General features: G+C 48.2%; 1 protein-coding gene across 10 annotated transcripts in view; it reads right to left on the bottom strand.

Moving 5' to 3' along the window:
- The window catches only part of NCOA1 (nuclear receptor coactivator 1), a 200,161-nt gene that overhangs the window by 156,118 nt on the left and 21,257 nt on the right, over window positions 1-22,786 (bottom strand). The window contains exon 2 of one of the 10 annotated variants that reach the window (XM_019537222.1): window positions 13,418-13,447. The exons of the other annotated variants lie outside the window; for them this stretch is intronic. The gene's annotated coding sequence lies outside the window, so the exon portion shown is untranslated. The remainder of the gene's footprint in view (window positions 1-13,417; window positions 13,448-22,786) is intronic. 10 annotated transcript variants of the gene reach the window in all.

Below are 22,786 nucleotides of genomic sequence, written 5' to 3'. Positions count from 1 at the left end.
TGAAGCCAAAAGAGGAAAAAATCAGCTTCAAATGTTTTAACTGGATATTAATTGCCATCGCATAGGCAAACAAAAAGGCTTTGACTTCTGACTCAATTGCTTCTTCTTATACCCAAGCTGAGCAAGAAATCTTACTAGAGGAATACTCCAGTGCCTGGAAGCTAGTCTCAGGGGTGTTGGTTGTAGTCATGTTGGTCTGGGTACATGGGATTACCTTTTATTAGACCAACTAAATATTTAGTTGGTCTAATAAAAGATAATCCCATGTACCCAAAGAACTCGTCTGGAAGCTGGTCTGGAATCATTTGAAGGCCTAAGGTGAGCTCGAGCGGAGTTTGCTGACATGTCGTATGAGATGCATCGTGCTTGCACTTGCGTTGTCATGTGTTGGGCTGCCTTTCAAATGTGGGCCCTGATCATGCTGATGGGAGCCTCCCTGAAAGCATCCAGTTTGCAGGCCTGGAGGCCCAGCTTGCTCGAGACATGCATGAGACCTGGCCTTCCACTACAGGGCCATAGTGTTCTTCCTGAGGCTCTCAGATAGGCTCAATCCTACAGGCATGAAAGTCAGCCATGAAGCCAGGCACGTCCATATGACATGGCCTCTGCTAGCAAAACCCCAGGGTCTCGGCTCTGCTCTCCCGCAGCCCCATGCCACAGTGAGCACTGCTCTAGTGAAAACAGCATGACCAGGGTTCTCTTGGGAGCCCAGCTACTCAGACACCCAAAGTCATTACAAAAAGCCCGCTCCCTTGCCTTGCTAGACCTTACCATGCTGCTTCTACAGGGCCTGGCAGGCACATGTGCATCAAGGACTTCCTGCGTGTCCGCTTGCCACGCTGCCACTGCACATCTCAGCAAGCCCGATCCACGGTGCACAAGAAGCTTACGAAAGAGCGACACGCAAGACTGGTTGGCTCGACAATCGGGCTGCGGACAAGAAGCTCAACCATCGTGCTTTCACAGGTTGTCGAGCAGCTCCAGTCCAATCGAACTGGCAGACAGCTTCCAGCGTGCCCCTGAGCTCCTGGCAGCCCGACGGCTCCATCGTGACCCTAGGCCAAGGCAGTGAAAGGGCCCAGAACCACAGGCTGGTCAGCTTGCACCATTCAAACTGCACCCAGGGCAGCACGACAGCACGTTCAGGCTGAAAAGGAAGAACAGCCTCTTGGCTTTCTTTAGTACCACAGTATAACCACATGCCACAGTAGGGTTGTAGCAGTGATAGTCCAGGAAGTGTCAAGAGGACAAGTGGTATCTTTCAATGAACCAACTGTGTGGTTGCGTGAGCTGTTAGACAAACTTTTGGGCATCAGGGGCCCTTCCTCAGGGCAGTCTGGCTGCTTTCTTCTTCATGCTATGGATTTTCCATTGTAAATGGGGAATTTTGGTATCTTCCATGGTGTAGTAGGCTTGGAGCGCTGTTGTAGCCATGATGATCCAAGAAAATGTTCCAGCAACCAGGTCCAGATGCCCTGAGAAAGGGCTCATGATGTCCAAAAGCTTGTCCAACAGCTTTCCCAACTCCAGTCAGTCCAATAAAAGATATCACAAAAACCCTTCGTCTCAAGTACAACCACCCACCATGCGCATGCACTATCACACGTATGCGTGTGTATAAAGAAATCATCTACCTGCAGACAGAGGTACCCGCCTAAAAAAGTGTGATTTCTACACTAATGGTGCCCCTCTAAATGAAAATGAAGCATTCCCATCTTTCAAGTCATCTCAATATTCATTAGGGAAGGGCTGTGGAAGGGTTGCGTTTCCCCACCCCTTTTCTTCCCCAACGCCGCAACGAGAGCTGTAGGAGAGAGGAACAACCTTCCACACACTCTTAATGTGAGAAGTGCATTAGCCCCCAGGCCTGTAAAAGGAGCCAACCCGTAACTGGCATTTTGCTGAGCAAAATCAGGAAAAAACAGCTATGCTGAGGACAGGCAGAAAACTGCTGTGCTTCACTGCAAGGCATGTTTTGTTCAACCCTCGTAGCATCCCCTGCGTGATTACCCAAGTCTGCAAACCCCCTGGGACCCGAGAGACATCTCTACAGACGGCTTTGCTTCACATTGCTGCCTCCTTGTTGGAAGAGGTGGGGGGAGGAACAGACAGGCAAATGTAATTAGTTAAAGGATGTTTTCCTGCTGTTGGAGGTGGAGACCTGAATAAGCAGCCACCTCGACTTTTAGTGTGTAATTACCAGGCTTTTAAATCTGTGTGTCAGGTGTCACGATAGCAGGGGAGAGATAAGCTGCCTCCAGCCTCCATCTGCAGAAGGCCAGGGGCCGGGCTCATCCTGCGGATGCATAGGTTAGGAAGGGAACGTGCAGGGGACATGGCGTGAGCTGAAACTAATTACTGGTTATCCATAGCAATGGCGTGCCACGTTAAAAATGCAGAGGAACAATGGAGCCCTCTACACACATTCATGGAGAGAAAAGGGAAGGGAGGTTTCCAGGTATAGACAGTACCAAGAAACAGCAGTTATGCTCCTGACTCTGACAACGACTTTCTTCTAAATCTGCATTGGTAGGGAGGGATGGGGGTCGGGGGCGCCTCTGAGCTAGCGGAGGGGCACGGCCACTCTACAAGGAGGGTCATCATCCCCTCGGGATTCACGAGGTGCAAAAGTGAAACGATGTCCCACTCAGGACATAGCGGCAACCTCCACTCACCAAATGATGCAGAAGAGGGGTCGCTGGGGCATTTCAGACCCCTTGGATGAGCTTTTCCATGGGAAGGAGCTATCCAAGGGAGAGTGTTTAGGAAGGCGATGCCCCAGTTTACACCCTCATCTGTCTGGGCCCCTTGCCAAAGGCTGCAAACTAAACTTTCCAGGCACTGCTGTGCTGCTCACCTGCAGAGTCGCAGTCTTCGCTCTGTGCCTTTGTTTTGCAGCAAAGCACCTCCTGGAAGGGGGCAGTGGGGATTTTGATGCCTGGGACATGACCTGTAGCTTTGCAGTCTTCCAGGTCCACAGCCCGAGGCATGGAAATGGAGCAAAATGGGAGCAGGGCCCACAAAGAGAGGCAGCACCGCTTCCGAGGAGCAAGCCACAAAGGTCAGACAACCCATGCAGGAGTCTGATCTGACCGTCTGCACGTTTAACTTCATTCCCGGGTCTCCCAAGCACGGCTTGCAGTTCAAGTGTGCCAGGCTTGATGCTGAAGGGTGCCCAGCGATCGGAGCATGAGACCAGGAGCTCCCAAGTTCCTGTTTTGCTGTATGGCTGCTGGCCAGACTTAAACCGTGAGTCCACAGAAGAAGTGACCAGCTGTGGCCTTGGCACCCTTTGTTCCCTCCACCAGCTCCTTCCCGCAGATGAGATTTACCCAATTTACAAGCAAGATGCTTTGCCAACACCTTCCACGCTGGGTCCTTCGAGTTTGTTCTCCTGCTTATGCTGCATCACAAAAGCCCCTGACAAAACCAGGTTCCTGACAGGTGAAGCACTAATGCATGCGTTTCGAAGGGGAACCACGCATTAAACATGGGTTTCCTGGAGGATGGCGGGCCCTGCTCTACATGGAGGAAAGGACAGACAGGAAGCATCACGGGAATGTTAGCTGAGGCAAATTACAGAGATTGCGACCAGTGAATAATTATGAACTGCTCCCTGCGGTCACTCTCTGCTTCCAAACGCAGAGCAAGAACTGAACGGAAAGACTGCACGCTCCTATTTTATTATTGGATATTATACTCCATGCCAAGTTTCACTCTGAGGACTTTACACAACACACAGTAAGACACTGTGGCTACCTCAAAGAGCCTAATATTGGATCTGTGCGGATGAACTCCTGAATCCACATGAAACCTCACTGAAATGAAACAGGAAACTGGAAGAGTAGCCACGGCCCAGCCGATTCGTTTGCAGAACTAGGGCCTAAAATCTGATGCAACGAAATATGTGAGTTGACACACGGCACGGAGGGAAGGGGGAGGCCAGCATGACTGTGCACTAGATCCGGTCGGGTTCAGTCCCAGTTTCGTTTTAACAAGCAAAGTATTGGAGAGTGGGTGTTCCTGGGCAGAGAGAGACTTAAACGGCAGGGTGAAGGGCAGGCAGGTCAGAATAGCTAAGAAGGTGTTTACCGGCACGATGAAAAAAGGCAAGTGATTGCGGAGGGAAAAAAATGGATAAAGTGCAGGGGGGAGGGAAAAACAGGATTCACTGGGCAAGAGGGATAGAGATGAACACTTGAGGCAGACGGATAGACTTAAGGGAAAGTGAAACTCCTTTTCCTTTAAGTGGACGGGCTTCACCTGCGAACTCAGGGAGGCAGTGATTTCCATTTGTGTAAGAGAGGTCAGAGATTAAATAAGCACCGTTTGTGTGCCCTTATTTCCGGTGATTATGTAAGTGTATGTGCAAGTTAAATGCAGCCCTTGGACACCTTCCCAGTTACCACGGCATCCTTTGGAGTCATCGCGTTTGGGCAACCGTAGCTGTGGCTCTGTGGACCAGTCGTGCATTTAAGTGCCTTCAGATCGCAGCTCGCTGGTCCCCGAGTTTGCCGTAACCACGTGGATGAGCTGAAGAATCGTTCTGCTTCATCGCAGCATTTCTATTGTGATTGTAATGTGCATGCCAACAGTGCTGTATACTGCCTATATATATACGATATACAAATATACATGCTGCGTGTTTGCAACACGCATGGTGTGCGCATGCACGCACACACACACACACACACAGCTTTCAAGTTCCCAAACCCAAAGGTTTTGCAGTTATGCTGCACGTGATTCAGACTGCGGTACGGAAGCCAGAAAGACTGTGCAGCGACTGCCAACACTTGCAATTTACCTATTAGGATGAGATTTCATTTCTGTGGATGGAAGGTACTTCTACGCCCAGTTTGACATCAGATTGACACGCTTCCAATGCTGCCAAAAACGCTGACATGCTGCAACACACCACACTTCGGCTCTAAAAATATACACGAGTGGCATTAATTGACTGGGATCCAAAAGCTGCAATCTGACCAGCTCCGAGGCCCTGCGGTTAAATGGGCCAGGCCAGCCCAGTCCAGTTTCCCTCCTTGTCGCCGCAGGGAGCACTGGAGGAGGCAGCCCCCTCCAGCTGGCAATGGAGCGGGGCAGAGGGGAGAGGCCGAACCAAACCCTCAAAGGACGACCTCACAGCGTGTGCCTTCCTGCAGCAACCAGTTTCAGAACAACGCAGACACCTGGGCAAGCCCTCCCAGGCCAGGGAATGGGTTTCAAAGGTCCCCGGCTCTTTCTGTTCCCCTAATACACGGGGTCAGTCCAGCCCGAAAGAGCCAGGAGCATGTGCAAAGCTTCTCCCAGCCACCCCCGCTTTCCCCACTGCAGCCTCTCTCACAGGAGGAAGTTGGCACAATTGCACGCAGTAAGAAAAAGCTTCCATTTTCCCTCAGAAAGCTGAGTTTACATTTTAAAGCGTGCAAAAAAAGGCAAACTGCTCCACGTGACTGCAGTACAGCTAGGGTGGGGAGCGGGGCACAGTTGTCGGGGAGGGGTTTCACTCCCAACCTTGCGGGCGGGGGGGAGGGGGGGGGGGGGGGTGGTGGGCCCGGGGGGGGGGCGTTGGCGGGTGCGGGCGGGGGGGAGGGGGGGACGTGTATCACTTGTCACACGCCCTCCTAGTACTCGGCCGTATTACCAGCTAACCCTTGCCCGGCAGCCTATGCCCCCCCAGCCCCCGCCCCCAGTATAACTTCCCCTCGGAAATCAGTCGATGACTGCATTAAGCGCAGCCGGAGGGACCCGCAGAAATTAAAACCGCCGAAACAGATGCAGCCCTTCCTTCCGCGAGTTTGCGAGGCCACGTTTTTCTTTAATAGCCCAACAATCCTGATTATTCAGGTCTGTTGCCTTGCGAGGCTCGCCTGCGAGGTGTCCTGCGTGCCATTGACATTCGCAGCAGAAAGCCCATTCTCATGCAAGACTATTTTCAGCCGTGCTCGGTAATTGTTAAATTGTTACTCACTTTGTGCCAAAACTGTGCTGCTGAGCAGCTGGCTTTAGCCAATGTTTGATTAAATGTAGTTATGTGTCCTTACATAATAACTTCAGGATTGCGACGCGGGCAAGGCACATAATCAATTATATTTCTGTTCAGTACGTCCTGAAATATTAGAAGCTCGTGTTCTAGTTAAATAGTTTATTCATGCAAAAACTAAAATTACAGTGGATAATTATGTAACAAATTACACATTTTACACTGTATTCAGTATCCCCAAATGCTGGATAAGTAGGGATAACACGACAACTGAATAAATGCCTTGTGTATTATCAATCGCAGGAGTAAGGGATTTAAAAATAATCACCGCGCTGCTTATTCTAAAAAATTAAACAAGCCCTGGTGACAATGCCAGGCGATACTGGGGCCATTTCTTGTCTCTCCTCCCTTACCGGGGAGGTTCAGCGTGGAAGGATACAAATATTCCCATGAAAACATGTGCCACTCTCAGAATCAGAGTTAAAAGCTTTCAACTAGGTGAGAGACCAAATGCCCCACGGGGGCTAAATCCAACTCAAAAAGACAGGAGAGCAAGCGGCGACTGAGGTGTGAAGTCCAAAAGGTGCGAGGCGAAAGCCAAGATGCACCGAACATTTCAGTTACGGGGAACGTCCCCCGAGAAGGGCTTTTGCCTCCGTCAGCTGCACGCGGCCTGCAGGCCCCATCTAAACGGATCCGTGGACCTGGCCGGGAGATGCAATAATCGCGTCCCAGCTGGGTCTTCATTTTCCACTGCCCGTTCCCTTCTGGCTTTCTATTCCACGCTCGCACCCCCCACTCTCCAACTCCCAGAGCTATAAAACTCACACGCTTGTGCGCAAGCTGGTGGTGCAGTTGCCTGAGCCACGCGTGGCTGTTCCTGACATCCGAGTGTACGCACAGCATCAGTATTCAAGAGTAAACACAACTTGCAAGCAAGCGGATGTTTGGAGACTTGCTTTGGCATGCTCTGTCAGAGGAAGAGCGGAGCCCGGCCACGCTATTCTTGGCACTTCCTGAAGTTCAGTCCATGGTTTTAACTAGCAAGTGGACAGAGATGGGAAAAAGGGAATCTGAGGCCTCTACAAAAAACTCTGCACCGCGTGCAGACCCCAGCCTTCGGCAGTCGCCGGGTCCACTTCTCGTGGGGACACAGGACCCAGGAGCTGGACACAAAGCCATCTGCTCAACAGCGACTGTTCTGCAAGGACCGCTGTTTGAATAAAAAGGCAAGAGCACCCAAAAGCGTGAGCCTTGGTGCTAGCACGGCCCTAATCATCTCCGCCAGGGCCAGACACAGGCGTGGGCAAGCTGGGTGGCCACCTGGGGTCCAGACAGAAAGGGGGCCTGAAAATAGTAATTTTTATTAACATCATCATCTCTTGCAAAGGGGGGGGCCCCGATACTAACAGCTTGCCCGAGGCTAACAGGAGCCTAGGTACGGTGCTGATCTCCGCTCACGTGAATGCAGCCTGCAGAGACTGCAGGTGCCGCTACGCGGCGTGGCCTCCTGAACCATCATCATGTCTAAACCCCTGTGTCTGCAGCAATCGTTCACTGAAAGAATCCCCCAAAACGCCACTTCAAACCCTCACCCGCAACCATAAGCCCACTATTGCACATTTGGAATAAAGGAGCAGTAATGCATGCTGGGCCTTAAGCATTAAAAATACCCGCAGGAAATGCATGCATGTGGATCCCTTCTGTTTTTGGGACGGCAGGGACGGTCCCAAATGGAGCGTCGCTGACAATTCAGCACCCGCCCTTTGTCCGAAGTTGGACCTTTTCTTTTCTGCCGCAGTCTTTCTTTTTGTATGTTTATAAATGACCAATAAAATTGCCCCCCAAAGAAAAGCAAGGTGACCACATGCATTGGTCACAGGTGGACAATGCGCCATGCACGTGTTCAACCCGTGTCTGAGCAGAGTGCCCTTGCAGCTTTTGTGACCTTTGCACAAAACGCAGAGAAGTCAAATGATCTTTTAACTGCGGCTGATGCTAAACTCTTCAGAACCGGTTTTGGCGTCGCAAATATCCGGCTACCCATACAGGGCCCTTCGCTGAAGCCTCGGTTGGCGATGGATCCGTGTTCACGTTGCACCTGCCATCAGTGCCCGGTCCGCACCAGGGAAACAAATGATCCTCCTAGCGACCCAAATTCTTCTGCTGTTCCTGCCACTGACCACTGAAGCCTGGCCTGCGCTCCCCAGATCTCCACTGTCGTCTTACCTAAATTTTAAGGCTGCTGCTTCATTTGTCTCCTCCCTTTCACGATGGCTCTGCTTGTCCTGGTTTCTCACTGCCCCCCTTTTACGATTCTCATTTTTCTTTACCTACTCCCCGAACTTCGACTCTGCAGCGTGTTTGTTTAAACTGCTGACTGCCAACCAGGGCCCCCCTGAGATTTTTGTTAAAGGTGCCAGGCAATATTAGCGCTGTTCGGGTGTGCAAACAGGACTCACGAGATAATCCCAGAGATTTCAAACAATAATTGATAAACAGTCTGGAATCTGTTGGGGTCTTTCCGAGGTCTCTGCAGCAGAAGCACGGCTCTGCTATTTTTCTGTAGTCAGGAAACAACTGAAAGCTCGGAGCTCAGGTTTTCCGAGGAGCGCCTGGAGTGTAACAGAGGTTCAGAACCAGCGGTTTAAATGCATTTCCTTTATTTTGCTTTCAATTTAATAGTTGCTCTCCCCTGGTTTCTTGTCTTTCTCATTTTGGCTTCTGTTACATTTGTTGAAAGCCTTGGGATATGGCCTGATTTTATTTGGGGGAGTTAGGGAAGGTCTCGCTCCGTGGCATTATGGTAGGCCTTGCTCGATTTTAATCTCGTTTGTTAAACTTCTGCACAGAGCAACTGTTGCGACACTATTTTTTAAAAAATAATTCCTCACACTCTGCAAGCTCCGCTCGTGTATTTTCTTCCTCTGCTTATGCATTTTAATTCTCTTGCTTCTTGTCTAAGAACATTTGTATGGAAGCGCCGTTCCTTCCTTGAAGCTAATTAGCCAGAAAGACACCGTTTGCTTTCTAGCCAAGTGTTGCAAGAATTACACCATCTGATCCCTGGAGGATTTCACCAGATCAAAACCCCTCTGATTAACTGAGCCCAAGCATGGAGTATCATTACAGGCTATATCAAAATACTCTAGGAAAAGTTTCCTACACCAAAGGAGACTCTGAAGAGGTAGGTGGGGAAATCAGTTTATATCTGAGCTGAACCAAATCAGGTCATAAGCAGACTAGAGCTAGAAATGGGCACCTTTTTAGTCTTTTGAACATCATCTCACTTTATTAACTTTAGCGATACATTTTTCTCCACATCAGACAGTTTGGACTATTAAATAGATGTCCTCAGGTTATTTAGGCTCACCACTCACACTTTTTAAATTAAGCAATGGCCCAAATAGCACCTTTGTCTTTCTTATGGTACATCTTTTTCTTTCTTTTTATTTTCCAGTAAAATTGTTGGGTGCTGCATCTGGTTTTTGTTTTGGTAGGTTTTTGTTTTTTTTTTTTTTTTTTTTTGGGGGGGGGGGAACACTTTTTTTTTTCATTCTGATGAAATAATGTTTGATTAAAATAGAAATATTCCTCTGCACTTTTTTGACCAGAACATCCCAGCATTGTGCCAATACAGAAAAGCCAGAAAGAGAGAGACCAGTCCATTTTCAGTGTCCGTGTTGGCCAAGAAACACAACATGCAAAAAGTTTCCAAATGTATCCTAAAGAGCGAATTTCATTTTTTCAGATTGTTAGGTTTCATTAATCCAAGGTCTTATTAAAAGTAAGACTTTTTTTTAAAATACAGGCAAAACAATGAGCTTTAGAGTTCACATATGAACAGATGGATGAAAATATGGTGCATGAAGCTGCTCGCTTAATAAGAAAAAAACCCCACTTAGCATTACTAAAATGACTGAGCTGAACAGGATGACATAAGACGCAACCTTATCACTTCTCTCACCAGCAGAAGAGATATAGGGGTGGCAGTTTAAGATCTTTCGTTCTGAATGCAGGACTTCAAGTTTTGCTTTGACCACAGACAGAACTGAATGGCAGCCTCTCACCTCCCCAGTGGAGGTTGGTCCACATCCCACAAAATCCACCGTGGAAACTAGCACACGTCAAGGCGGAGATAAATTAGCAAAGCTTTCCTGGGAACTTTACCTACCCCAGGGGTGTCCGAACAGCCACATGTGCCACCCCAGGGGCTGAAACCTGCAGCCCCCAGGCCCTTGTGCTCCCTTGTTCCTACTCCCCGTCCCTCCAGCTTCTGCTGCCCAGGCTGGGGTGGAGCGTGGCAACGTGGCCCACGGGGCTGAAGGAGCCCATGGCCTGATGGCTTGGAACAAGAGACCTGGAAACCCCGCGCAGCATGTCCTCACGTGCAGGGAGCCTGCAGAAGTGCGGGGAGCGCACGTGGCACATCACGGGCCCTCGTGGTACCTTGGGGGAGGGTCTGTGTACGGTACGGCGGGTCGGGGGGGTGCTCGGGGGCATGCAGCTGCATGGCGGGGGGGCCTGGCACAAAGCCCTGATATAGCCTGTCGCCAAGCCTGGTTACCATTTAGTAAGACTGCTCCCCAGTTTTCATGGGCGTGGAATTCAGCTGCATAACCATAACAAAGAAAATATGGAGGTTTTCAAGACACTGAAGTAACTCAGTTTTGCACTAAATCTGCACAGAGGGAAAACTGCATAATAATGTTCAAATGAGACAGTTAATTTAAGACAGGGAAGGACCAAAGACATTTTTTTCTCCAAACCCATTATGTGCTCCTTTATGGAGCTTAATAGCAAACCAAAGCTCACAGAAATCTAAGGCAGCTGCCAGTTATAGTGGTGACGATACTCTTTAAATCTGTCAAAGTATTTTAACGCTTAAAAGCTCATTTTTGTTAACGCCGCAATTAAATCACTGGCGCCCGAGGTTTCAAAAAGGTTAACGGCTTACTTTCAGGGAAAAATAAGGGCATTAAAATGTGAACCTGGTCGGGTTTCCATTCTTTTCTGAATTTTAAACCATCGCGTATCATATGATAAAACCACAACAATGCGCACATGGCTCCATCCGCCGCATCTGACCTTTCTAAGCCCAGCTGGTTTGAAGCAGTGGTCTTAACTACTTATAGGGACTGTCTGATATAATCAGTCACTCAGGAGAGTTTTTCATTAACTAGTTACATAATATTTAGGGTATTACTATTACGTGAGTCAAGCCCGAACTGAAACCCTCAGCCATAGCTCAGAGGAAACATTCCTAACGCAGATCTGACCCCTGCCTTTGACATCCATTTGGAAAATAATGATTACTCCCTTCCCATTCACCATGGACACTCAAAACTTCACAAGCTCATATAAAGTCCGAGACATACCCACCTGAACACTTTCCAGGAGAGAAATAATTAAGGCTGCGGTCTATTTACAAGCGTGCCTATTCAAGATGGGATTCCAAGATGCGATTGCCTAACATTAATGATGTTTGAGTACAAAGCAATTAAACACTTTTTTTTTTTTTTTTTAAAAGAAAAAGCTAAGCTAAAACCATGCAGGGTGAAAGGTCATGCCAAATGTTTACCGCAGCAAGAAGGGATTTAGACAAGCAGCAAAATCCAGTTACCAATCGCTATTTTTGTCTTATTCACATTAAAGTCCATCAAAAGACTGTCGTTAGATAAACACCTCACTCTTAATCACCAGCAAGAAAAGTGAGTGAAATGCCGAACTCTCCCCCCCCCAAATCTAAGCATCTGTACCATACTGTCAACGCTGCTAAAGCAAGAGAAATCTGCAAGTATAATTACACCTTGGGATTACTAACGTGATGTGCTCTAATAAGTACTCCCCAGAGCATCTGCTGATCTAATAATTGGTACTAGAAAATAATGCATGCTTATCTACGTGGCTATTAACTCTCATTGACTAAATACACTGGCAAGCCACTGAACTGTGTCAGGCGAAGGGAAGAAAAGGGACAGGGAGAGTGCAGCAATTGCAAATGAAGCCAGTTTGATATGCTCTTGGTATTTTTAAGGCATTTATTACTGCATCAGAATCTAACCACCACCGCCCGGCAATTTCAGCATTACCAAGATGAGACCATTTAAGTCTTCATCTCTAGACACTGATTCTGTGCTGAGTGGAAGAAAACAGTGCTTCTGCAGCACTGATTTTTTGTTCTTTTTGCAAAAAGAAACAGAGCCGCCTTCCTGGCACTCTTGAAACGTCCCCCTCTCCACCATCCAGTCAAAGCACTGCTTTCCTTTAGTTCACAATGTACATCTTTCCCGAGCTGCAAACACAGGATGCTTGACAAGCTATGCAAACCGAAGTGCAGGGGCACAAAAATTTTGATTTCTGATTTTCTCTCCAGAGTTTCTGACTTGGCATTTGGATTTTTGAATGGAGACTCTCGGCTTGCTTAGAAATAGGTTGTTAAACCTGAAAGCAATTGACACATCCTAAAGAGATCCTTTCCTGGCATTTTCAGCTTAAATAACTGTTTGCGAAGCTGACAATTCCTGGAGAGATGGGGTTGTCAGCTGTTCTTCCAATAGAGAAACTTCATGACTGGTTGGGGGGGGTTTTTTCCTCCTCCTACCATTCTGCCATTCAGCGAGCAATGTGACAAGTCTATCAAAGGCAACTTTGGTAGATATGATTCATAAAGGCTCAAATCAAAGCTGTTGAAATTGAAGTTGTTCAGAGAACGCAGGGAGGGAAGGGGGGCGGGGAGAGATCATAAAGTTTTAAATGCAAATCTTGCACAAATGGATCCCTGTTCCTATATACACACACACACACACTTTTTTTTTTTTAATCTCGGCAGAAACAAGCTTTCAACCATTATACTCTGAGAATGGCTGCTTCCCAGTCGTGGTACTGTTCTGATTTGTATTCCAGTGGTGCTCCTAAGTCCTCGCTGTGCTAGGCACTGTACACACCCTTCGTCAGAGAAACCCGACCCTGAACAGTTTGTACTGCGGGGAGGACTGACAAATGGCAGAAATACGGACGGAAATTAAATGACTCACTGAGGGTTAGTAGGCCAGGGTCAGATCCCGGACCAGAACCCAAGTTTCCCCAACTCTCAAACCAGTGTCCTACCCGCTAGGCCACATTTCCTCTTTCTTGCTCTAAAATGCAGTGCCTGTGATGATTTAATGATTTAGCAGATGTTCACTTTCAGTAGGAGAGCTCACAAAAGATGGGCTTAGCATGAGGCAGATCTTACACTCTCAGCAGCGAGTGGAGCATTGTGAAATCACAGCACAAGTTATCAGTTCCCCAAAGTATATCGAAAGTTTTGTTATGCAAGATTAGACACTGTAAAAAACACCCTAGAGCTTATGTGACACAAATAGGAAGGTCACGAAGCGCTTCCCAAAAAAGCACATCCAGCAAAAAAAAAAAAGCTGAAAATAATCATCATGCTTTACAGGACTCTATCGGACTTCTCTGTGCCTTCTGCTGACATGCTCTCTGCTCTGCTCCTCTGGCTCTAGGTGAGATGTACAACTCCGGTCTATTTATGCAGCCTGTTTTCCTCCTAATGGATGTGAAAGCAAATTGTAAGAGCATATTTCACAAAGAGACAGTTTTGGTGAAATCCAGCTTGTTCCAGTGGCCCAAGAACCCAGAGCCGAGTCCGAGAGAGCCCTATGCACAGCATGATGATCACTGTCAGCTCTTTTTTCTGGATCCCAGCAACGGTTCATAGAGGCCTCCCCTGGTACAGGTGACTAGGCCCATCACTGAGCAGCCCCAGCACTGAAGTGGATCCAAAGGCCTTACCGTCCCAGCGGCCTAAATGCCATCGCAGCCCCATTTTGGGGAGACAAAAAAACCAGCATCACAAAAGCACAACATGAATGGCAGCACGCTGAACTGCCCCTCTCGCCTCCAGAGCAATCGCCTTTCAGGAAAGGCTCGGCATGGAGAAGGTCAGGATACCCTTGGCTTTAGGGAGAAAGGAAAAAAATTACCCCTCCCCCTGTCTTAGAGCACATTTCCAGGCGTTGAGGGGGCCGTGGCAATGAGGCCAACAGAAAAGCCACGAAGAAATGCTGAATGTGGATACGGCCCAAAACTGGTACCTCTCTGGGATAACGCCAAGCTGCCCCACAGCCCGCTGCACGCACCTTCCCCGCACAAACGCTGTGAGCCCCCCGGGCTGTCAGTCTCGCGCTGATCCCCACAACTGCGCTCACTCAAACGACCCGTTAGTCCGAAATCTTGATTTCTTATTATTGAACCGAAACCTCCTACCACGCAACATTTCCATTCCCGGGGCCGTGAAATGGACTGTCCAAACGTGGTTAATGCATGACACTGTCCTACCAGTTGCATTCGGTTTCCACTTGCCCACATCTTTTCCTTTACCCTTTATATTGCTGTTACTAATGCTATTATTTATACCAATATAGCACCTCCTCACATTCAGCTCTGTTCCTGTGAAACAGGAATTACCCAGCGCGGCCTCCCAACACCTGCTTGAACTCACCCTTTCCACCTGTTAAAGTGCACAGTGAGAGACGCCTGCGAGGATACAGCGAGGGTCCCAGGTCTGCTGCAGTGTTCAAGATCACAGGCCCCAGGTTTAAATGTCAACGTCCTGGAGGCAGGGAACGGGTTTTTTTCATAAGCACTCAGCTACCTAATTCTGCTACTGCCGACACCAATGGGCATTTTACAGTCAACCTCAATGGCAGCAGATCTACGCCTTTCTGAAAATCCCCCGCTGCTCTCAGTGGAGGGAAACTTGCTTCAAACCCAGCCACAGTGAGTAATCCTGATACAAGCCCGTAGCAGAGAAAGCTCACTCGCTTGAAAAGTTAACTTAAGGAAAAAAAAAAAGATACCACCATACAAGAAGCATTTGCAAGTGAAAATTGCCTCAGAAACCTGTGAATGCAGGGTGGGATATATAACTAGGTCAGGCTGACTCCTAGAAGTTGTCAGCCTTTTCTCCCCCCCCATAAAGCAATCCTTAAAGTTTGTTGTATCGTCTAACAGATCAAGAGCCCTGCGAAAGGACCTGTGGCCCTTCCCGAGAGCAAATGTTACGGTCGCGTTATTCTGTGCCAAATGCTCCCAAGAAGCAGGCCAGAGGACAGCGATTCAGCTGAGAAATAACCCTCACTAACCTCCCTGCGCCGGTGAAAATCTCCCCAAACGCGTTTTAAGTGCAGCCTTCAAACCAACGTGGTGGTAACAGGGCACGGGAGCATTTCCCACGTTATGCTGAGCTACTACCTGTGAAACAAGGTGACAAGACTATTTCAGGAGGTGGGGGTATGGGCCGGGAGCGGCATTTTTAGGAAGATTAATAGAGGTTTGTTTCCCTGCTGAATACGACTAGGGACCTGATAGAAAAACCTACGCTTATCTGAATTTTCATCTGCATCACGCTATTCACCTTTGTGACCGAGAAACAGGAAATTCACTAGCAGGGCAGGCTTAGCCCATAAAGCCAGAAGCCAAAGCAACACAAAAATGATAGGTTTGAAGCTGTAATTATATGATATTTGAAATCCATATTGTTCTTGGAAGGCTGCAGGAAGAGACGGCTTACTGTACGATCCGAAAGGCTGGAGCCCATGCAAGTAAAACAAGGCAGCTGTCCAGAGAAGCCGTACTGTATCAGCCAGCTTCCTCTGGATTTTACGAGGGGCTGGAGGGAGATGTGGGCTGGGGAAAAGAAAGCAATGTCCAGGCCAGCATGAAACAGTCGTTTGGAGGATCAGCTCCATTGCTTCACAGTGCGTAACCCTCTTTAAAAAAAATCCTTGAGAGAAAGGCTTAAATAAAATCATTATTTTACCACCTGTTCCCTATAAACACCCTCAAATGCTAGCTTAGTAGACTCCAACAGAAGCCATTCCTTGCCTGCTGTCTGGTCCTGCCATCCCCACAGCAGACGGTCTCAAAGGTGCAGGTTTTTGATCCGTTCGCAGCACCAGCCATCTCACCAGCCCAGAGTACTTCAAGGATACTTCTGCTCCCAGGTACTGCAAGCACAGAGCAGCAAGACAGCCACAGCACAGACAGAGAGAGACAGGCTCAGGTCCTATTCCCTGCACGACCACAAATCTGGAGTCCTGCTCCGAAGTAAAGGATGTCCTTTGGGTTAAGGACAGACAGTGCACTTCATTCGCCTAGAGCACTGGAAGAGCAGAGTCCTTTCCTGAATACTTGTACACCAGCCCTTGCTGAGAATCCAACGTTTTCATCTGTGCATCTGGCAAGACCATGAAGCAGCTAAAGAAAGAAGAATGAGCCCTGAGACATCTTCTTTTTTTAATGTGGGATGCTGTAGCAAGTCCATGACCATGGGGCGGCTGTGCAGCCCCCATCTGGCTCAGACTTGACTGCATCCCTTCGCTTAGATTTTGCCAGCCACACCTTGACCTTAATAAAAGGGAGGCTGCCTGTAGCTCTACGTGAGCCTGAGTCTTGTTGATCCCCACCGGGCTCTCCCCAAATGCCCTCATTAACAGTCCTGCACCCCGAGGCCAGCAGGTCCTCTCAGCCTGCCTCTGCCGGGCACCGGCTGCCTTAGGGGCTCCTTGAGTGGCTCCAAATCCTCCCCTACACCATGCCCCAAGCCTCGCCGGTGTTCTCTCTATGACGTTGTCTACACATACACTTGGCCCCCTTAGGTCTTCGGACTCCCTCGTCCTTTACACAGTCTCCTCCTGGGCTCTCAGACCCCTGGTCCCGTGTGCTGCACCTTCTCTGGGCTCTCGGACCCCTGGTCCTGCGTGCCGCCCCTTCCCTGGGATCCCTGGTCCTGCGTGCCGCCCCTTCCCTGGGCTCTCGGACCCCTGGTCCTGCGTGCCGCCCCTTCCCTGGGCTCTCAGACCCCTGGTCCTGCGTGCCGCCCCTTCCCTGGGATCCCTGGTCCTGCGTGCCGCCCCTTCTCTGGGCTCTGGGACTCTCTGGTGCAGCTTAGCCCTTCTCTGGGCACCAGGTTCAAAATACAACACAGGCCACTTACCTGACAACAGCTCGGTCCTTCTCTGCCCAGAGGCCTGCCTCTGCTCCCAGGCCTGCAAGGTTCCTTGTAAGCTGCAGTCCTTTCACGAGCCCTGCTGCCCAGAGCTCCTCACCCCGTGCCTGCCAGGGAAAGACTCCCTGACCGGCTTAGGCTTTGGGCTTATACAGCTCCAGCCTAAGCCCTCTTGTGTTCAGGTGAGTCTCGCATTAGCCCCCTACCCCACCTGCAAGCAGCCTAGCAGGCTGCTAGCTCACTTGAAGGAGCAGGCGCATCCCAGTGCCCTGCTACAGGTGCCCAAGTCCTTCTCCAGAGACTCCCCAGGCAGACAAGTTCCTTCTCAAGTGTTTTACTGATTGAGGGAAAACACAGATTTGGAGGAATAAAGTATCCCTCCTGGACAGCCAGTCTCCTTAGGTCCCATTTCTCCCTCAGAAAGAATTTATCTTCCATTTATTCCTTCTTCCTCTACAGACTGTTTTCTCCAAACAGAAACCATGGGTCTAAAGGGAGAGGAAGGTCCCACTCAACCTGCTGCTTTCTTTGAGTTACGGGAAGGCAGCACTATGGGTGTGGGGTGAGATGCTTAACGGGAAGAGGACCGTGGAACTTAAGGAGCGGAAAAAAAAGTATCTCTCCCTCTCCTGGCATTCACTAACAGCGTCTATGAAGATGTTTCAGCAACTAACAACAAAACAGCTGTCGGCACTGGATGCCTGGGACCAGGGAGAAACTACACCATGCTGGAGGACGCCGACGGTGGCACTGTCAAACGGACCCGTCATTTGTGGCTATGCAGAGACATGATGTGGTCGTGACGTGACCTCCTCTTGAACACTTCCAATGACAGAGTCCACAACTTCCCAAGCATCTCTTCCACTGCCTATCACAGAAGACTGCTAAATGATCACTGCACAGAAAATGATTTATTTTTAAAATGCTGTTGGTTTCTGAAATGCCCTTGCAATCTCACTTTCCAACTGCAAACTATTAAGATGTCTAGATCCTGGGGCCAGCCTCGGGCAGGGCTTCAGGGATCCACGCAGAAAAGGTCAAAAGCCCCGTTTAGACACAAGCAGAGTTGGGTAGGAAGGCCGTGTTCTTTTCTAGTACCTGGGCCAGTCACATATTAAATCCTCATCACCCAACAGGCCCCCTCTTCAAGAGGATTCATCTTCTCCTAGTAGGTGCAACTAGCTCCACTGATCCATTTGCAAAGAAATAGGTCTTCCACCTGCAACAAAGCCCCTGTGGCAGCACTCTGCCATCATGTCTTGAGGGTCGAAGAGGCAAGGCTCTAACATGGGTGAAACGAGAGAGAAAGATGCTTGTTTTGGTCAAGTCTCCAGAGTGGGAGGAAAACAGAAGAAAAATGTAAACCTAAAAGCTACCTGCTGAAAGACAATGGGATAGGCGTGCTGCTCCACCCAAGCAGGTGTGTGGGGAGCAGCAATCCAATGTTAGCTCTCCGCACTCGATCCCACAACTGGGAGTCATGGAGAAATAGGGCTGGAAGGGACCTCCAAGGTCATTTAGTCCAACCCTCCACCTGAAGCAAGATCATCCCTGTCCAAACCATCCCATACAACCGTAATCTGAACTCTGCATAAGACTACCCTTAACTCTGACACAACATAGCACTCTAACTTGCCACAGGTAAAGCAGGAAAACCACAGCAGCCAAAGTCCTGCCTCTATAAAAGGTTGTCAATGTATGCTCAAGAGGTCCCAGGCAGAGCCATGTCCCCTGCTACAGAGCAAAGCAACCCCTCCCCCCCACTGGCACAGAGCAACCAGCAAAGCCCAGAAGCATGGAAATACCCATGGTAGAAAAGATGCATAGCTACACTTAGGGCATTCCCATCCAGGGGCTGTCCAACCTCTTCTTGAACATTTCCAATGACGGAGTCCACAGCTTGCCTAGCATCTCTTCCACTGCCACACTGCTTGCACAGAGAAGATTTTCCAGAAAGCCAATCTAAACTTACTTTGCTGCAACTTCAAGCCATTGGTCCATGTCCTCCTTTCTGCAGCAGGCGAGGAAAAGGTGCTTTCCCTCCTCTTTATGGCAGCCCTTCAAGTATTTGAAGACTGCTATCATGTCGCTATCAGTATCATAAGCGGCATAACGGAATAATCTTACCAAGAAACAAAGAAAGAATCAAATATAAGCCTTTCAAGAAGGGAGACAGGAAAGACCTCAGCATATTCATCCTGCTCATCCTCTACAAGGGGGGATGTGGTCTCTGCTTCCTTCCCATCTCCGTTTGCATTCAAGTGCCCCTTTCAGCCAGGGGTCTCAAAGCATCTTAGTAAGGTGGGTTAGCATCCTCATGCTGCAGACAGAAAAAGGGACAACGAGTTTAAGTGACTTGACCAAGGCCATGCACAGTCAGTATCAGAGCAGCAATTTTGGTTCAAAGCTATGGAAATCTGGTGCCATATACTAATCACCAGCTCATATCAGGTCCCCACATGAGGATACACCTCTGTTATCAGGAAGCAGGCATCAGAGGCATAATTCCATTCCTGCATCATTTCCTGCTTTGAAAGCCAACCTATAGGTACTGGAGCGTCTAACACTTACACCAGGCATATATGTGGTGTTTGAATTAGGAAAGATTATGGCAGGAAGGAAGTGTTTATTGTCAACCTAATGTAACATCAATTAAAGCTTTCTGGTTACCAATAAAAAGAAAGAAGATTACTATTACTCAGCGGGAGCTCTTTTGCTGAAGCTGAACCACCAAGTGCCTCGGGAGGCAGAGAGCCCCGAGAGCGAAGGCCGGGAGACTGGGCTGCATTTTCACTGCTACATTACTGGGCGACTGAATTTGGATGCCCAACTTGAGACCCCTTAGCTGGATATTCAGGGGCAGTGAGGACACCCCACTCCAAAAGTCTTCAACAGCAACTGAAAAACAGACCTGAGTTTTGCCATGGTAGGCATCTATATCCAGGGCCCCCAAAAACTGGTCTCACTGCCTTATCTCACAATTAGGCAAAATGATACTTGCCCCTCTTCATACGGCACTTTGAACTCCAGGGATGACAAATGCAAGGTAGCGATCAGGATGTTCATTCACTCTTTTGCTGAGAAACATCACTCGTTCCAATATGCTAGCACGTTACAGGGATATCTTGTTCTCACAGGATCAGTCCCATCTTTCATCAGCTTTCCATACTTGACATTTCTACGGTAATTATTACTTAACAGGTAATATGGGTAAACACAAAGGCGAGCCAAGTTTTACTGCAAGTAAGCCTTTTTTGCAATACAACATCATTTCAAAACCATGTAGTTAAAGATGATGATGCAGAGGTATCCTAAAGTTAAAAGCCAAGATTTCAAATGACTTCCTAAGAAAGATACCTCCTTTGATATGCACTTTACAACAGAAAAGATTATGCAGTATTACATTCACTTTAGCTTTCAAGGCATGTCCAAACCTATTAAGTTACTTAATTCTTGCGCGGATATGAGGAACATGTTCTGTAAGGCCACATGAAAACAGGCAGTAAAGTTGCCAGGCGCTGCTCCGAAGAACAATCTGATATGTGCGGGTCCTGATGTCTTTCGGCCGGGTATCAACTTCGAGCAGCAAGAAGAGACTGATCCGATCTCACTGACGAATCCAAATTCAGACCTCATCGTATAACTCACAGTAGAGGGGGCTGATTTTAAAGACACGCTGTCGACTTGGAAATCTAGTCAACGCTTTTGTCAAATGGAGTTTAAAGTCATTTCAGTCGAAACCCCTTCCCTGGAGTTCCCTCTGCCAGTATTTGTGGCTTTATAACTACATTTGCCTTTTCCCATCAAACGTTTTTCATTCTCACAATCGTGTGGGCCATTCATACATCAAAGAGGGGAAAGTTAACAAACTCCCTGTACAGCGCACAAATTAAATGGACTGCACACACAGGGGCAGATTTAAAGACGTCTCTAGGTACCCAAAGGGCTTGGTGTGAGGACGGCGAGTGCAAGTTGATGCACTGGAGCGAGGGTGACCACCCTGTGAAACAGCACTTGAGCTTCACAGACTGGCTTGAGCAGTGGTGCTGAATGACAAGGTTGGCAGAGATAACCCAGACCGAGTTACCCAGCCCCTCTCCTCTGCTCCGCTAGTCTGAGTTGCAGTTCTGCGCAGACAAGAGGAGGGTCGGCACGAAACACGAGGTGTCACTTGTGCGGCCGCTACGCTGAAATCAAGCCCAAAGAATAACGTGCTTAGTGGGACTGTGCAAAGTGCTTGAACTTGCAACGATGCCCGTAGCACCTAAGAACTGCTCAAAAATCCCATGAGGCACCCACCACCTTCTCTAGGTGCCTAGCAGATAAAAAGAAGAAAAATTATCCGTTTTTGTTTTAATTCCCCATTTAACTTCTCCTGCGCCTGCAAATACGCAAGGCTAGATCTTCAGCCCCATCTGTGTAGCTCCATCAGCTAACTCCAATTTATGCAGAGATTTCATAGTTTTCTAGGGTCGGAAGGGACCTATTAGATCATCGAGGTCGACCCCCGGAAAATACGACGATTTGGAGAGACTGTTCCAAAAATAAAAACCAAACCCCGCCAAAAATAAACCATTCCAGCCAACTCCCAATTTTCCTAAGCAGGACTGAAGCCACTGCTCTCCCGCTCTGGTTTGGTTGCAGGGGGGGCATTTCCAAGCTCTCTGGCCTACGTGGCATTAATACATATATGTAGAGATATATAATTCCCAATTTTAAACGATCAACTCTGAAAGCAAAATAATCTGTCTGTCAGCAATGTAACCCTGAGCCCAGCCTTGACGCAACTGTGGCAATTTGCAACAGGATTTTCAGTCTTGCTAATCAGATTCTTAATTAGATCTTATCTACTCTGAAGTACATTACAAAAGCAAACACTTTCATAGAAAGAAAAAAAATACAAATATGCAAGCACCACTTAAGACCATTGTGAGGAACTAAGACCCCGAAGGCCGCACACAGAGCTAAAACCCATAAACTTCCCAATTCTAATCCTGGCTCTGACAATGACTTGCTAAGTAGCCTTGGGTAAATTACTTAAGCCAGCTCTTTTAACTTCCCCAGATGGATAAATAAGAGTTACCCTATTTATGGGGTGACAGTGCTCAAGAAGATTAGTTAGTGTATGAAATGGACTTTGAAGACAAACGTGCTAAGCATTAATATTATTAATTATTAAGCTTAACAGTGCTCTAGCTGATACCACACGGAGGAAAAAAGTTTATACAAATACGAATTACTTAAAAAAAAAAACAAAACCAACATGATTCTTTGATGACCTGTATTTTAACTAAAAAGCCCCTTGCACTAGCACTGAAGATATACAAATACAAAAAGAAAGAGTCCATCCAGAGACAAAAAGCTGATCATCTTGCTAGCCACAATTGGCGACTGGCCCTACTCATGCAGATGCGATGGAGATTTAATGCCTTGTATTACAATAGCACCTAAATGCTGCACAAATCAGTGTTGCACTGTGTAAGGTATTGTATGTGCTGTACTTCCAATCCCCAAGGACAAAGGACATGCCCAAGGACACACTTCAAGGACACCCTCCAAGGCGAAAATTAAGAAGTGTGACAAAGACACCAGAAATGGGGAAACACTAGCCCAGGACAGGGGTACATGCAATGCCTTGTGAGAGAAGGTACATCTTACTTTGAGGAAAACTGGCTTGCCCTGGAGGCAGAAAAACGAGAGAAACGCAAGGAAAGGAAAAAACCTGTGGCATTTGCAGAAGTCTGCAGCAATAGGCCCAGCCTTCTTAGCCATCAGACTCATTTACAACCCTT

This window comes from Crocodylus porosus, unplaced genomic scaffold (genome assembly GCF_001723895.1).
Source record: "Crocodylus porosus isolate Cpor-Errol unplaced genomic scaffold, CroPor_comp1, whole genome shotgun sequence".
NCBI lineage: Eukaryota > Metazoa > Chordata > Crocodylia > Crocodylidae > Crocodylus > Crocodylus porosus.
This window is presented reverse-complemented; position numbering and strand designations above follow the sequence as displayed.